General features: G+C 46.8%; 2 pseudogenes; one reads left to right on the top strand and one right to left on the bottom strand.

Moving 5' to 3' along the window:
• Positions 1 to 17556, top strand: part of LOC130862662 (non-receptor tyrosine-protein kinase TNK1-like) — a 618047-nt pseudogene that overhangs the window by 375604 nt on the left and 224887 nt on the right.
• The window catches only part of LOC130863092 (ankyrin repeat and LEM domain-containing protein 1-like), a 111465-nt pseudogene continuing 101165 nt past the window's right edge, over positions 7257 to 17556 (bottom strand).

Below are 17556 nucleotides of genomic sequence, written 5' to 3'. Positions count from 1 at the left end.
GAGGGGGCAATATTTGGGAGGAGGGGAGGGAAATGGGAAATGGGGAGCAGGTGGAAATATTAATTAAAAAAGAATAAAAAACAAAATAAAAAAATTAATAAAAAAATAAAAAATAAAAAAAATTTAAAGAAAATAACAAAAAGAACTCCTGCATTCTTGGGAGGCCCCAAGGGGAACCGAGAAGACCACCGCAGGAAAAGAGGGAAGACCACAAGTTGCCTTTGCGAGGAGCAGTTTAAATAGACTGGGGGAGTGGTCCTGACCTCCTCAGATGAGGGGTCAAGGTTTGGCGGGTACCTTGACCCTCCTTGGGGAGGTGTCAAGGTGCAAGGGGCACAGGGGCGGGGCCTCCAAAGATGGAGCCAGAGTTCGGGATTTACACTTGTTTTCTCCCTAACCCTTAATGGCTCCCTCTATCAAGGTATCTCTTTCATTGCTCTCCCATTCCATCACTCCCGAACTTGCCCTCATGTTCCATCACACGTCCCCTCCCTTTGATTCCCCTTCCCAGTTGACCCATGAGATCTTAACTGTTTTCCTTTCCTGGGGCCCTCCGTGTGTGTCTCTCTTAGGGTCTTTTGTTTTTCCTTAGACAAGGTTTCTCTGTAGCTTTGGAGCCTGTCCTGGAACTCCCTCTATAGACCAGGCTGGCCTCAAACTCACAGAGATTTGCCTGTCTCTGCCTCCCGAGTGCTCAGATTAAAAGGAATGGCCACCATCAACCAGAAGGGTCCCCCTTTTTACCTAGCTTCTCTGGGGTTGTGAATTGTAACCTGGTTATCCTTTGCTGTATGACTAACATCCATTTCTGAGTGAGTACATGCCACGCTTGTTTTTCTGGGTCTGGGTTGCCTCACTCAGGATAGTTTTTTTTCTAGTTCCATCCATTTGCCTGCAAATTTCAAGATGTCATTGTTTTTTACAGCTAAGTAGTACTCTACTGTGTAAATGGACCACATTTTCTTTATCCATTCTTCAGTTGAGGGGCATCTAGGTTGTTTCCACGTTCTGGCTATTACAAATAAGACTGCTATGAACATAGTTGAGAAAATGTCTTTGTGGTATGATTGAGCATTCTTTGGATATGTGCCCAAGAGTGGGATACTTGTGTCTTGAGGTAGATTGATTCCCAATTATCTGAAACCACCACACTGATTTCCAAAGTGGCTGTACAAGCTTGCACTCCCACCAGCAATGGATGAGACTTCCCCTTGCTCCACATCCTCTCCAGCATAAGCTGTCATCCACGTTTTTTATCTTAGCCATTCTGAAAGTGTAAGGTGTACCTGAGAGTCATTTTGATTTGCATTTCCTGGATGACTGAGGATGTTGAGCATTGTCTTAAATGTCTTTTGGCCATTTGAGATTCTTCTTTTGAGAATTTTCTGTTCAGATCTGTGTCCCATTTTTTAATTGGACTATTTGGGTTTTTTGTTTGTTTGTTTGTTTGGGTTGTTTTTTTCTTTTGTTTTGAAGACAGGATTTCTTTGTGTAACAGTTCTGGCTGTCCTGGAACTCACTCTGTAGACCAGGCTAGCCTCGGACTCACTGACATCCACCCGCCTCTGCCTCCCGAGTGCTGGAATTATAGGCGTGCACCACCTCCCCTGGTTTGAGTTCGTTATATATTTTGTAGCTCAACACTGTCAGATGTAGCTGGTGAAGATCTTCTTGTTCTGTTGGCTGCTGCTTTGTCTTATTGGCCATGTCCTTTGCCTTACAGAAGTTTCTCAGTTTCAGGAGGTCCCATTCAATTGCTGCTCTCAGTGTCTGTCCTACTGGTGTTGTATTTAGAAAGTGGTCTCCTGTGTGTTCAAGGCCTCTTCCGACTTTCTCATCTATCAGGTTCAGTGTAACTGAACTTATGTTGTGATCTTTGACCCATTTGAATTTGCATTTTGTGCACGGGGATAGATATGGGTTTATTTTCATTCTTCTACATGTTGATATCCAGTTATGCCAGGTGGTGCACACCTTTAATCCCACCACTTAGGAGGCAGATCTCCAAGTACAAGGCTAGCCTGTTCTACAGAATGAGTTCCAGGACAACCAGAGCACAGAAACCCTATCTTGGAACATATATAGGTGCCAACTGGACTCAGTAAGTAGCCTAGGTTGTCCTCCAATCGGGTCCTTGTACCTCACCCTCCCAGTGGCCACCATGAAGAAAAGGACAGAGAGGGAAAGCAAGGAAAGAGATATCTTGGTTGAGGGAGCCACTATGGGGCTAGCAAGAAACCTGGCACTAGAGAAATTCCCAGGAATCCACGAGAATAAACCCAGTTAAGACCCTAAGCAACTGTGGAGATACCTGAAATTGCCTTGCCCTATAGTCAGATGGACTTTCATCCAGCAACTGATGGAAACAGATTCAGAGATCTACAGCGGAGCACTGGGCTGAGCTCATAGAGTCCAGTCAAAGAGAGGAAGGAGAAATAATAGGAGCAAAGGGGTCAAGACCATGATTGGGATGCCCAATTAAACAGCTACTTGAGCTAATGGGAGCTCACTGCCTCTGGTCTGACAGCAGGGTAACCAGCATAGATCCAAACTAGGCCTCTGCATGTGGGTGAGGTGTACGGCTGGGGCAGACTGCAGGGCCACCAACAGCGAGACCAGGATTTATCCCTAGTGCTTGAACTGTCTTTTGGGATCCCATTCTCTTTGATGGATACCTTGCTCAACCTAGATATAGTGGGGAGGGTCTTGGTCCTGCCTCAAAGCAATGTGCTAGACTTTGGTGACTTCCTATGAGAAGCCTTACACTTTCTGAGGAGTGGATGGGGTGGGGTACAGGGGAAGGTGGAGGGAGCAGGAGGAGGGGAGGGAGTGGGAACTGGAATTGGTATGTAAGATGAGAAAACATACTTTTTTAAAAAAAATTAAAGAAAAAAGTCTTTGTGGTCATTGTGTCTCTTCACAGCAATAAACCCCTGAGACAGCCATCGAGCTCAGCAACTTTTATTTTTAAATGTATTATGTGTACATGATTGCAGTTGCTTGTGAAGGTCAGAAGAGAGTGTCAGGTCCCCTGGAGCTGGAGTTACAGATGTCTGTGAGCCACCATGAGGGTGCTGAGGACCAAAGCCAGGTCCTCTGCAAGAGCAGCCAGTGGTCTTAACCTCAGAGCCACCCCTAAGCCCTCAGAACAGAATTCTTTCCTGTTTGGTTTTTCAAGACAGGGTTTCACTCTGTAGCCCTGGTTGGTCCTCGAACTCAGAGATCTCTCTACTTCTGATCCCCAAGGGCTGGGACTGAAGGTGTGCACTACCACCTCTTAGCTCAACAGAGCAGACTTAAGCTAAGCACCTCCTTGCGCCGTCCTTGGGAAAAGGTGCAGCACTCGCTGTCTATCACCTGAGTTGCACTAGCAGCAAGCAATTTCTTTTTTCTAAAAAATAAAATCCAGGGGATTGGAGAGATGGCTCAGAGGTTAAGAGCATTGCCTCCTCTTCCAAAGGTCCTGAGTTCAATTCCCAGCAACCACATGGTGGCTCACAACCATCTGTAATGGGGTCTGGTGCCCTCTTCTGGCCTGCAGGCATACACACAGATAGAATATTGTATACATAATAAATAAATAAGTAAATATTTAAAATAAAATACAATCCAAAAATAAGAGCTTCCACAATGGGCAGGGGCCTGAACTGTGTAAAAGTGAAGAGAACTAGCCCAGGATCAGCTAGTCTGCAGCATGGACCGTGCATCTTCTCTGTCCACGGTGGCAGCAAGGTGCAGCCAGGCTGGAACCTCCAACAGCAGCATCACAGCCTTCCCCTCAGCGTGCTTCTTCCCAGCAGCAGGTAAGCCAAGATACTTCCTCTCTGCTTGTCCCCAAGGATGACAGGCCTGGAGATGCAGTGGAACGTTCTAGAGTAACTTCTGTTCCACACACGCGCATTTCCACCCACCTGGGGTGCTCACCACCTGTCCAGCAGAAAGGATCAAAGTTTACCCACCCCTGGAGAGGGAGATGTAGAATGCGAACACATGCGTGTGCATACACACACTCTAAGGTGAGAGCTGAGGCTGTCAGACAACACACACACACACACAAGCACACACACACACTCTGAAATGAGAGTTGGGGCTGTCAGACAACACACACACAAAAACACACAAACACTCTGAAATGAGAGTTGGGGCTGTCAGACAACACACACACAAGCACACACACACACTCTGAAGTGAGAGCTGGGGCTGTCAGATAGAACACAAGCACACACACACACATACACTGAAGTGAGAGCTGGAGCTGTCAGAACACACACACACAAGCATACAGACACACATGCACACACACTCTCTGAAATGAGAGTTGCTTGTCAGATAGAACACATACACACACACAAGCACACACACACACATACACTGAAGTGAGAGCTGGGGCTGTCAGATAGAACACACACACACACTCACACACACACTAAAGTGAGAGCTGGGGCTGTCAGACACTGCTGCAGGGCACATCCTCAGTCCTGAGGTTGCAGCTGCCACTGCCCCCATCCAGGAAGACAAACAGGGCACTGCAGCAGCTGCACCCCAGATCCTGGCACCCCAGGCCAATCAGCCACCACTCAAAGTGTGCTCCTTCTGCCGGGCATCTAAACTCCTGGCCAGGGTAGCTCTGACCTCACAGGAAGCTCCAGACACAAAAGGACAAGGTCCCCTGGGGACTGTCCCCAAATGCAGGTGAAACAATGAGGCAGGAGAGGGAGACAGCACCGCAGGCTGCATGAGACAGCAACATGACAGGCTGGGCCCGCACTCCCAGCATGGAGACAGTGCAGTGGCTGTGCTCTGTGAGCAACCTGAAGGTGACTGTAAACACACTGCATATTGAACTGGCTTTGAACTCCTGACATCCTGGCAGGATTCTACAATCCTGCTCTGCTAGCTCAAGGTATCCAAAACATTTTCGTTTTTGTTTTTGTTTTTTGTTTTTCGAGACAGGGTTTCTCTGTGGTTTTGGAGCCTGTCCTGGAACTAGCTCTTGTAGACCAGGCTGGTCTCGAACTCACAGAGATCCGCCTGCCTCTGCCTCCCGAGTGCTGGGATTAAAGGCGTGCGCCACCACCGCCCGGCCCCAAAACATTTTCTAAGGAAGGCAATGAGCAGAAATGTCCAGACCCTTGTCTAAGGACACTAAACCACAAAGTCAGTGTTATATTATACTGAGACCGAGTTCCACGTGCAACTCAGGCTGGCCAGGCACACACCATTCCAATATTCCTCTTTCCTTCCCTCTTCCCCCGCCCCATCCCCTACACCTCCAAAGCCTCCTGCAGGCTAGGCCAGCACCCAGACATCTCAGGCCCTTGTGGCTCTAAACCCTTGCTACCGACTGATTCTCCTTTTGCCAGCTCCATGGTGACATTAAGAATTTGTGCTGGGGCTGGGCGGTAGTGGCGCACGCCTTTAATCCCAGCACTCAGGAACAGAGGCAGGCGGATCTAGAAGAGCTAGTTCCAGGACAGGAACCAGAAAGCTACAGAGAAACCCTGTCTCGAAAATCAAAAAAAAAAAAAAAAAAAAAAGAATTTGTGCTGGGGCTGGAAAGATGACTCAGCGGTTAAGAGCATTGAGGTGCTCTTCCAGAGGATCAGGGTTCAATTCCCAGCACCCACATGGCAGTTCATAACAATAACTCCAGTTCCAGGGACTCTAACACCCTCATATGACATACATGAAGATAAAAACACAGTGCACATGAAATAAAAATAATCGAAAAGAATTTGTGCTGGAGCCAGGCAGTGGCGCACGCCTTTAATAACAGCACTCCAGAGGCAGAGGCAGGCAGATCTCTGTGAGTTTGAGGCCAGTCTGGTCTACAGAGCGGGTTCCAGAACAGCCAGGACAACACAGGGAAATCCTGTCTCAAAAAAAGCAAAAGAAAAACAAACAAAAAAAGTATTTGAGCTAGGAACCTGGTTTCTTGGCCACAACCAGCCATCAGGTAGCATCTGAGTGAAATAGAAGTCCACCATTTCCAAGCAACAGCCAGCTGCATGGAGAATCTGGGGGCGTGGCACCGGGAGGCATGGCCCTCAGATGCCTCAATCTATGTCCAAGTGAAGGGGGCGGCCGCAGTTCCACAGCTTCCAGGTGAGTATGGTTCCTAGGCTACAAGCCTTGCTATGGCTTGCTTTAAGTGGGTGTGACTTATGGTGGGCGTGGTCTCTGCCTGGGCAGGGCTGTCAGCTGGGCGATCTGGAGGACTGATCTTCCTCAGTGGTGCTTCCAGGTGGTGTAACCCAAGACAGGTGGGCAACCTTCTGGTGGAAGAGGGCAGAGTTTCCCTTGTATCCTGAAAGGGGGGACGCCCAGCACCCTACAACACACACGCGATGTCCCACAGCAGAGATGCAACCTCAAGCGGTCCACAGAGCCAAGGTTGAGAAGTCCTACCTCAGGCATACTGTAGGCGCTTAATGGGTGTTAACCGAGTGAATGAATACCTGGTGAGGTTCCAGCAGGGTGGCGGGCCATCCGGGAGATCCATCTGGGTGGGGCTGAAGGGTAGACAGCAGGAGGGACTTCCCCATGTGCCTGCAGATCCTGCTGTGGGCTTTCCTGAAGCTCTTGGAGGAAGGCAGCCACTTGGTGATGGAGAAGGGTGAGGACCGGAGAGGAAGGCCACAACCTCAGGCTGCCTGGATGCTTAGAGGGCAAGGGGCTAGACACGGCACAGGACTGCGGAGGGGTAAGGCATTCCTAGGAACACTATAGGCGTACTCGCGCGCTTGCACACACACACACACACTCACACACGAGCACACACACACACGCACATGCACACACACTCCGCTCCCAGTCAGTCTGAGCTCTGCAGTCTTGCTTGACCCTCGATGTTCTCCCGAGAGCATATTTGGGCCCTGGAGTGTGGACACCCACAGGGGAAGGATTGTCGCCACTAAACACACTCAGAGGCCTCTAACCGAATACAAATGTATGCCAGTTTCCAGTCTCCAGGCTGATCTCCAACTAGCAATCCTCCTGCCCCATCCTCCCGAGGTTGTGGTGGTAGGCCACCACTAACACGTCTGGCCTGAAAGTAGAACGTTCTAGAGGCCCTTCTGCCCCTCGGCTGGTTTGCCCCGCACACACAATGGGAGCTCACCACCTATCCAGGAGCACCTAGACGCAGCATCACTCACACACTTCAGCACACATACACACACCAAGCCTCTAAAGCCAGAGCTGGGGACCCAGCTGGGGACCCCATGGCTCATGCTTCACGATCATGTCCTCAGCACTCAGCCTCGGGCCTGGATGTCCTGCGGCCTCAGCTCTCCTTCCCCCTCAGCCAGGAAAACTAGCAGAGCGCAGTGCAGCAGATACACCCCCAAGCGCCGCCGCTTCGTGGGTGGCCAGTAGGCAGCCTCTCCATAGTAGTGGCCCTGTTTCTGGTTGGTCAGTGTCTGGATACCTGGACAGATCAGAGGCAAAGTCATGGCGTTTCCTCCACCCACCCCTCCTCCACAACAAGCGGCACAGACTATATTTCGACAGGCGTGTTCTAGGTATGCAGGTGGCGCTCAGTAACTACCCACCATGGGAATGAACATGAACAGTGAGGGAATTCAGAGCTCACATTTCCTGAGACCTCAGCCCTAAAAGCCCGAACCTTACCTAGGGCGTCCAACAGGCAGGCCTCCCGCGTGTACGCCTCCATGGCCACCGTGTGCTGGAAGCAGTGTAGGGAAAGGACACCTCGGCCGCTGGCCCAGATGTCTAAGATCCGGCGTACCTTGGGACAGGCCTAGGGGGTGGAATCAGGAGTCGGGTCCTAAGCCTTCTGCCCTCCGACTGTCTGAAGACTGGCAGGCCTGACCACTCCTGCCCCTTGTCCTCACATTTTTCCCTGGGTGTTCACGGTAGCCGAGGGCTTCCCAGAGGTGGGCATCTGGCCGGGCACGGGTCCCCTTGCCCACGTAGAAGATGGCTCCCACGAAACATTGCAGACACTCGGCCAGTGTGAGGGAGGAGGCTCGGGCAGGCAGTCCCTGCGTCTGCCTAGGAACAGAGTGGTGCAGACGGTGAAGGAGCCAGCTGCCAACCCTGACGCTGCCAACCCTGATGACCCACACGATGGAGGAGAAAAATCAGTTCCCAGAAGTTACCTTTAGACCTCCACATGTACACATACAGACACACGCACAGAAAATAAAACGTCCAGAGCAGTGAGAGCCTGACTAGAGGGCAGGCCTCAAGGTCCCTGCCAGGGAACGCGGGCCCCTGCTGCTGGGGCTGCAGTGTCTGCTGTGCTCTCCTGGACCTGCTCTGCCTGCCCCCTACTTCCATTGGTCCCTGGCTCATTGGAGCTACCAGGAGTCCCTGTGCAGGTGCTGAGAAGTTCCATCTGGACTGGTGAGTGTGTGCTATCCTGGGGCGGACTGTCCCGGTAGAGAGCACAAACCCCCCTACACTAAGGCTACCCAACCAGAGCAGTGAGTGCCTGCCTAGCGGGCAGGCCTCAGCAACCCCCGAAAGGGAGCACAGGCACCTCCAGCTTGTACTGCAGTGTCGCCTGTGTTCTACTCGACCCCACCCTACCCCTGCATTTGGCCTTCTTTCCGCGGGTCATTGGAATACCAGGCATCCCTGTTTTGGTGTTGAGGAGTTCACCTGGAAGGGAACGGTTCCTGCCCCTACACTGAGGAGATACACCCAGAGAGTTAGTCACAGCAAAGACTGATCCAAGACACCAGGCCTCTCCTGGCTCCATTTGAAGGAAAAGATGGGCAGGCGCCAATGCAAGAATTCCCCCAACAAACTGAAAAGCAACGTGACATCACCAGAATCCAGGAATCCCGAAATGAGAAGCGTACACCCTAATCCAGAAGAATTAGAAGAATTCGACTCAAAAGTGAATTATATGAAAATAATAGAGGACCTTAAACAGGAGGTGAAAAACTGCCATAATCAATTAGAGATTACAAACAAAAAGGTAAAGGAAATGAATAAATCTCTCAAAGATACCCAAGAAAATCAAGAGAAACAAGAAAAAGTAATCAAACAGGTAAGGGAAATGGTTCAAAACTTGAAGAATGAAGTGGAAGTAATAAAGAAAACACAAACCGAGGGAAGGATGGAGATGGAAAATTTCGATAAACGAACAGGAACTACAGAGACAAGTACCACCAACAGATTACAAGAGATAGAAGAAAGAATCTCAGACACTGAAGATACCATAGAGAAAATAAACTCTCTGATTAAAGAAAACAGCATAACCAACAAATTCTCATCACAAAACATTCAGGAAATCTGGGACACAATAAAAAGACCAAACCTAAGAATAATAGGGATAGAAGAAGGAGAAGAAGTACAGCTCAATGGTCCAGTAAATATATTTAATAAAATTATAGAAGAAAACTTTCCCAACCTTAAGAAAGATATTCCTTTGAAGGTCCAAGAAGCATACAGAATACCGAATCTACTGGATCAAAAAAAACATCTCCTCGTCATATAATAATCAAAACACAAAACATACAGAATAAAGAAAGAATATTAAGAGCTGCAAAGGAAAAAGGTCAAGTTACCTATAAAGGTAAACCTATCAGACTTACACCTGATTTCTCTATGGAAACCATGAAAGACAGAAGGTCCTGGATAGATGTGCTGCAGAAACTAAGAGACCATGGATGCAAGCCCAGACTACTGTACCCAGCCAAGCTTTCGTTCACTATAAATGGAGAAAACAAAATTTTCCAGGATAAAAGCAAATTTAAACAATACGTAGCCACAAATCCAGCCCTACAGAAAGTAATAGAAGGAAAATCACAACCCAAGGAGTCCAACAATGCCCACAATAACTCAGACATCTAATGACCCTTCACCAGCACAACTTGAAGAAGGGAAACACACAAACTCTACTACCAAAAGAAAGAAAGAGAAAGGAAAAATGACCGGAGTTAACAACCACTGGTCATTAATATCACTTAATATCAATAGACTCAACTCACCTATAAAGAGGCACAGGCTAAGAGATTGGATTCGAAAACAGGATCCAACATTCTGCTGCTTACAAGAAACACACCTCAACCACAAAGACAGACATCTACTCAGAGTAAAGGGCTGGGAAAAGGTTTATTAAGCAAACGGACCTAAGAAACAAGCAGGTGTGGCCATACTAATTTCTAAGAAAGTTGACTTCAAACTAAAATCAATCAAAAGAGATGGAGAGGGACATTTTTTACTCATAACAGGAACAATTCACCAGGATGAATTCTCAATCCTGAATATATATGCCCCTAATATAAAAGCACCCACTTATGTAAAAGAAACGTTACTGAAACTCAAGGCAGTCATCAAACCACACACACTAATAGTAGGAGATTTCAACACTCCTCTCTCACCAATGGACAGGTCAATCAAACAGAAACCTAACAGAGAAATAAGAGGATTAAGGGAGGTTGTGAATCAAATGGACTTAACAGACATCTATAGAACATTCCACTCAAATAAGAAAGAATATACTTTCTTCTCTGCAGCGCATGGAACCTTCTCGAAAATAGACCACATACTCGGTAACAAAGCAAACTTACACAGCTACAAAAAAATATCGGTAACCACCTGTGTCTTATCAGATCACCATGGATTAAAGTTAGAATTCAACAACAATGCTATCCCCAGAAAGCCTACGAACTCATGGAAACTGGACAGTCAACTACTGAACCACACCTGGATCAAGGAAGAAATAAAGAAATTAAAATCTTTCTTAAATTCAATGAAAACGAAGACTCAACATACTCAAACCTATGGGACACTATGAAAGCAGTGCTAAGAGGAAAGTTCATAGCATTAAGTGCCCACTTAAAGAAAACGGAGAAAGCACACATTGGAGACTCAATAGCCCACCTGACAGCTTTAAAAAAAAAAGAAGCAGACTCACCTAGGGAAGTAGAAAACTGGAAATAATCAAATTGAGGGCTGAAATCAACAAAATAGAAACACAGAAAACAATCCAAAGAATCAATGAAACAAAAAGCTGGTTCTTGGAGAAAATCAATAAGATTGATAAACCCCTATCCAAACTAATCAAAGGGCGGAGAGAGAATACGCAAATTAACAAAATCAGAAACGAAAAGGGAGACATAACCACAGACACAGAGGAAATTCAGAGAATCATTATATCTTACTACAAAAACCTGTATGGCTCAAAATTGGAAAATGTAAAAGAAATGGACACTTTTTTAGATAAGTACCATATACCAAAGTTAAACCAGGACCAGGTGAACAATCTAAATAGACCTGTTAGTCGCAAAGAATTAGAAGTTGTTATAAAAAGCCTCCCCACCAAAGAAAGCCCAGGTCCAGACGGCTTCAATGCAGAATTCTACCAGAACTTCAAGAAGACCTAATACCTATACTCCTTAATGTATTTCACAATATAGAAACAGAGAAGTCATTGCCAAATTCCTTTTATGAAGCTGCAGTTACTCTGATACCAAAACCACACAAAGACACAACCAAGAAAGAGAGCTACAGGCCAATCTCACTCATGAACATCGATGCAAAAATACTCAATAAAATACTGGCAAACCGTATCTAAGAACACATTAGAAAAATTATCCATTATGATCAAGTAGGCTTTATCCCAGAGATGCAGGGCTGGTTCAACATACAAAAATCTATCAGTGTAATCCATCACATAAATAAACTGAAAAAAAAAACCATATGATCATTTCATTAGATGCTGAAAAAGCATTTGACAAAATTCAACATCCCTTTATGATGAAGGTCTTAGAGAGATTAGGAATACAAGGGTCATACCTAAGTATAATAAAAGCTATTTATAGCAAGCCATCAGCTAACATCATATTAAATGGAGAGAAACTCAAAGCTATTCCACTAAAATCAGGAACACGACAAGGTTGTCCACTCTCTCCATACCTCTTTAATATAGTGCTTGAAATTCTAGCAATAGCAATAAGACAACATAAAGGGATCAAAGGGATACAAATTGGAAAGGAAGAAGTTAAACTTTCATTATTTGCAGATGATATGATAGTGTACATAAGCGACCCCAAAAACTCCAGCAAAGAACTCCTTCAGCTGATAAACACCTTTAGTAGCGTTGCAGGATACAAGATCAATTCCAAAAAATCAGTTGCCCTCCTATACACAAAGGATAAGGAAGCAGAGATGGAAATCAGAGAAGCATCACCCTTCACGATAGCCACAAATAGCATAAAATATCTTGGGGTAACTCTAACCAAGGAAGTGAAGGATCTATTTGACAACTTTAAGTCTATGACGAAAGAAATTGAGGAGGATACCAGAAAATGGAAGGATATCCCTTGCTCTTGGATTGGGAGGATCAACATAGTAAAAATGGCAATTCTACCAAGGGCAATTTATAGATTCAATGCAATCCCCATTAAAATCCCATCAACATTCTTCACAGATCTTGAGAGGACAATAATCAACTTTATATGGAGAAACAAAAAACCCAGTATAGCCAAAACAATCTTATATAATAAAGGATCGTCTGGAGGCATTACCATCCCTGACCTCAAACTCTATTACAGAGCCTCAGTATTGAAAACAGCTTGGTATTGGCATAAAAACAGAAAAGTCGATCAATGGAACCGAGGATAAGACCCTGATTTTAAGCCACAAACATATGAACAACTGATTTTTGATAAAGGAGCTAAAAGTATTCAATGGAAAAAAGAGAGCATCTTCAACAAATGGTGCTGGTAGAACTGGTTGTCAACCTGTAGAAGAATGAAAATAGATCCAAATCTTATCACCATGCACAAAACTCAAGTCCAAATGGATTAAAGACCTCAATATTAGTCTGAACACACTGAACCTGATAGAAGAAAAAGTGGGAAGTACTCTACAACATATGGGTACAGGAGATCACTTCCTACGTTTATCCCCAGCAGCACAGACATTAAGGACAACATTGAATAAATGGGACCTCCTGAAACTGAGTAGCTTCTGTAAAGCAAAGGACACTGTCACTAAGATAAAAAGGCAACCCACTGACTGGGAGAAGATCTTCACCAACTCTGCAACAAACAAAGTTCTGATCTTCCAAATATATAAAGAACTCAAGAAACTAGACTTTAAAATGCTAATTAACCCAATTAAAAATGGGGCACTGAACTGAACAGAGAATTCTCAACAGAAGAAATTCAAATGGCCAAAAGACACTTAAGGTCATGATCAACCTCCTTAGGGATAAGGGAAATGCAAATTAAAACAACTTTGAGATACCATCTTACACCTGTCAGTATGCCTATGATAAATGGGACCTCCTGAAACTGAAAAGCTTCTGTAAAGCAAAGGACACGGCCAATAAGACAAAACGACAGCCTACAGAATGGGAAAAGATCTTCACCACCCCACATCAGACAGAGGTCTGTTCTCCAAAATATACAAAACTCAAGAAATTGAACACCAAAAGAACACATAATCCATTAAAAAAAATGGAGTACAAACCTAAACAGAGAATTCTCAACAGAGGAATCTAAAATGGCTGAAAGACACTTAAGGAAATGTTCAACATCCTTAGTCATCAGAGAAATGCAAATCAAAACAACTCTGAGATTCCATCTCACACCTGTAAGAATGGTCAAGATCCAAAACACAGATGACAGCTCATGCTGGAGAGGTTGTGGGGAAAAGGGAACACTTCTGCATTGCTGGTGGGAATGCAAGCTGGTACAGGCTCTTTGGATGTCAGTGTGGTGATTTCTTTTTTTTTTTTCTTTTTTTTTGGTTTTTTGAGTCAGGGTTTCTCTGTGGCTTTGGAGCCTGTCCTGGAACTAGCTCTGTAGACCAGGCTGGTCTCGAACTCACAGAGATCCGCCTGCCTCTGCCTCCCGAGTGTTGGTATTAAAGGCGTGTGCCACCATCGCCCGGCTAGTATGGTGATTTCTCGGAAAATTAGGAAACAACCTTCCCCAAGACCCAGTAATACCACTTTGGGTATATATCCAAAGGATGCTCAATTATGCCACAAGGACATGTGCTCAACTATGTCCATAGTAGCTTTGTTTGTCACACCCAGAACCTGGAAAGAACCTAAATGTCCCTTGATCGAAGAATGGATAAGGAAAATGTGGTACATTTACACAATGGAGTACTACACAGCAGAAAAAAAATAACGACAGCTTGAATTTTGCAGGAAAATGGATGGAGCTAGAAAACATTATTTTGAGTGAGGTAACCCAGACACAGAAAGACAACTATCACATGTACTCACTCATAGGTGGTTTTTAAATATAAAGCAAAGAAAGCCAGCCTACAAACCACAATCCCAGAGAACTTAGACAACAATGAGGACGCTAAGAGAGACTTACATAGATCTAATCTACATGGGAAGTAGAAAGTATAAAAAGACAAGATCTCCTGAGTAAATTGGGAGCATGGGGACCTTGGGGGAGGGTTGAAAGAGGGAGGGGAGAGACAGGGAGGAAAGCAGAGAAAAATGTAGAGCTCAATAAATAAAAGAGTGAGGCCAGGAACCACCCACAGGAGAAGTAAAGAACAGCTTTTTCATTTGCCTTCTTTTTTGTTTGTGACACAGTTTCGTGTAGCCCAGGCTGGCCGCTAACTCACATACATAACATACATGGCTTCGAGTGACCTGGTAACCCTGGCCCTCGGCATCCACCTTCTGCATGTTGAGGTTGCAGCACCCGGTGTATGTGGTGCCCAGGGCCTCATGCGTGCTGGGTAAGCACTCCACCCAGAACCACAGCACTCCATCAAATGAACTGTGCCCCAATCTTAGCTTTACACCTCTTGTAACAGGGCAAACACTGTCTCTGCCCTTCACTGGGCCAATAAACACAGCTGCCTGGTCACCGGCAATACTCAGAGATGGGTATTTGACCCAGTAAGGCCTTCAGTGGCTCCCACACTTGAGAGTTCCAAGAGACAGAAAAGGAAAAGAGACCTAATGGGTTTGCCAAGCTGAGAACATACAGTTGAAGGCTTTTCATGCCCCCTTTTCCCCCTGGGGCGGCGCCTGCGCGAAGAGACTCCTGGCTGACCGCCTAAGTCACTTCTGGGCGCCTGGATCCAGCTGTGCCTGAAGCCTTTCCTGAGCGCCCCACTTGCCTTGCTGGCTTTGGCGAGCTTGTGTCTGGGTTTCTGTCGCCCGAGGCTACAGCGCGTGAGTGACTGGATCGTGCACGAGAGCTTGGCGCGGACTCGGGTGGTCAGGTCTGTGGGAGGCAGACGCCATCCAAGTCGCATACCGCGCAATAGATGCACGTTTCTTGCGATGTCTCCGACTCGGGACTCCACAGACCCCAGCTCCTCAAGCAGAACGAACCTAGAGCTGCAGCAAGCCGGATCGAAGTTTGATCACAGCGACACAAAGCTCGCGCGCGGTCACACAGCCAGGTTCCACTCTGCAGCCTAGGTACGGCAGCCAGTCACAGGGTTCTAGATAGCCGCCATCTTCCTGACCGGAAGTTTGTGCGGAGTTGCGGTGACACCTTCTGGGAAATGTAGTTCCAGGAACCTCAGGACCTGGACGCTGATAGGCTGAGGCGATCCCGGAGATATAAATTAGAGTATAACCGGCAGGAGTGGGACTGAGATAGGGTACTATTGGGAATGGGTGTGGTCCAGAGTTGACTTAAGCAAGATTGGGGGGAGCTTGTAGTTCTGGATTCAGCAGACAACAGTTGTCAAAGATGCTGCTGTGATAGGGCAGGAAACTGACCTGGGTGGGGCTGATTGATGATTGACAGGATAGGGTTTGGCTTGGCTTGGGTTTGCCAAAGGCTCTCTCAACTATTTATTTCTGCTTGTTTGTTTGTTTATTTATCTATATCTATCCACCTATTTATTGATCGATTTTTTTTTTGAGGCAGGGCTTCTCTGTCTTAGCTGTTCTGGAACTCTCTTTGTAGACCAGGCTGATCTTGAACTCCCAAGTGCTCTATGGCCCCTAAGTGCTGGTATTAAAGGAGATTGCCACCACCGCCCTGCTTATTTTTGTTCTTATTTTACATATGTTGACACTCATCCAATATTATCGCGATGGGGGCTGATAGTGCACACCTGTCATTCCAGCACCCCAGAGGTCAGAAGATGAAGATCGGGAGCTCAAGTTATCGCGCACTATACGAGACTCTTCTAAAAACCATGATGGAAAGAAAGAGTAAAAAGAAAAGCCAGCAGACACACTGTGGACAGGCTCAATGTCCCACCGGAGCCTTCTGACGCAGACAAGTAGGGCTCTGTGGGAAGAGCGGACCTTCTTGTTGAAGAGAAACATTGTAGCGTGGTGAACAGAGGCAGGCACCCCAAACCCGAAGACCTGACTCTATCCCGGGGACCTGCATGGTGGAAGGAGAAGAGCATGCAGCTTACCCACCACAAACACAAATGAAAAAAGCAAAGGAATGAAAGACATAATTTTATTTCAATGCTGGAGCCCACTCCTACAGGGTTTTGTTTTAGAAACACATAAAAATAATAATAAGCCGGGCGGTGGTGGTGCACGCCTTTAATCCCATCACTCGGGAGGCAGAGGCAGGCGGATCTCTGTCAGTTCGAGACCAGCCTGGTCTATAAGAGCTAGTTCTAGGACAGGCTACAAAACCACAGAGAAACCCTATCTCAAAAAACCAAAAGTAAAATAAAATAAATAAATAAAAGTAATAATAATAAATGATATTACGGTGGAGTGAGCCCCGCTGAACATGGGGACACAGAAAACCTGAGGAAATGGAGGGACCAAAGGTTTGGAATACGGGGGTAGCTGTTATCTTGGAGTGGGACAAGAGTCCCCTACCCCACCCTGTCCCCGTTCTGTAGGAAGCTGACATCCTGGAGAAGGAAACAAGACAATAACTGTCCACGTGACCAGGGCAGGGGCCTTCCTGTTTCTCAGCCCGTACCAGACCAGCCTTGGCCAGTGCAGCCTCATAGCCAGGGTGACCTGAGATGCGCCCAGGGGCTCAGGCCTTTCCCAGGGTGCCCTGGAGCAGAGCGGAGGGTGGACACACATACACACACACACACGAGAGGGAGTTTGGTGCTAGGAGAGTCCTGGGAAGAAAACAAATTCTTGGGATCCCTATCCCACGCCTCCATAGGGGAGAGGGGGCACAGATAAGAGCGATGCCTTCAGGCAGCTGAGAGAAAAGGATTGTCAGGTAGAGAAGAGGGCGAGAGGTTGGGGCAAATGGACAAGAGTAAGTGCCATCACGTGAGGCAGTCAAATATTCAAATGTGTTCAATCGATGCAGTTGACCCAAAACTCCTACGGGGGGAACCAAGGATCCAGGCCGACAAAGGGAATCTGAGAGCAGGCCGTGATCAGGGGTGGAAGAAGCCATGAGTGCCCGGGCCACACGGCCCAGAAGTCGCCGAGGGAGGCATCCTCCACCCGTAAGTGTGCTCCTCTTCCTGCTGTGCCCAATTCCATGGATCCCGGAGCCCAGGAGTGAGCCTGCTTCACTGAGAACCTACAGTGGTGGCGAGCAGTCATTCTTAGGGGGAGTTGGACCTGACAGCAGAGAGAATGCAGAATGGGGTGTCATTTATAGGGAGAGCTGGACCCAGTGGCTGAGAGCC

Source organism: Chionomys nivalis, chromosome 20 (genome assembly GCF_950005125.1).
Source record: "Chionomys nivalis chromosome 20, mChiNiv1.1, whole genome shotgun sequence".
Taxonomy (NCBI): domain Eukaryota; kingdom Metazoa; phylum Chordata; class Mammalia; order Rodentia; family Cricetidae; genus Chionomys; species Chionomys nivalis.
Note: the sequence above shows the minus strand (reverse complement) of the source record. Positions and strands in the feature narration are given on the sequence as shown.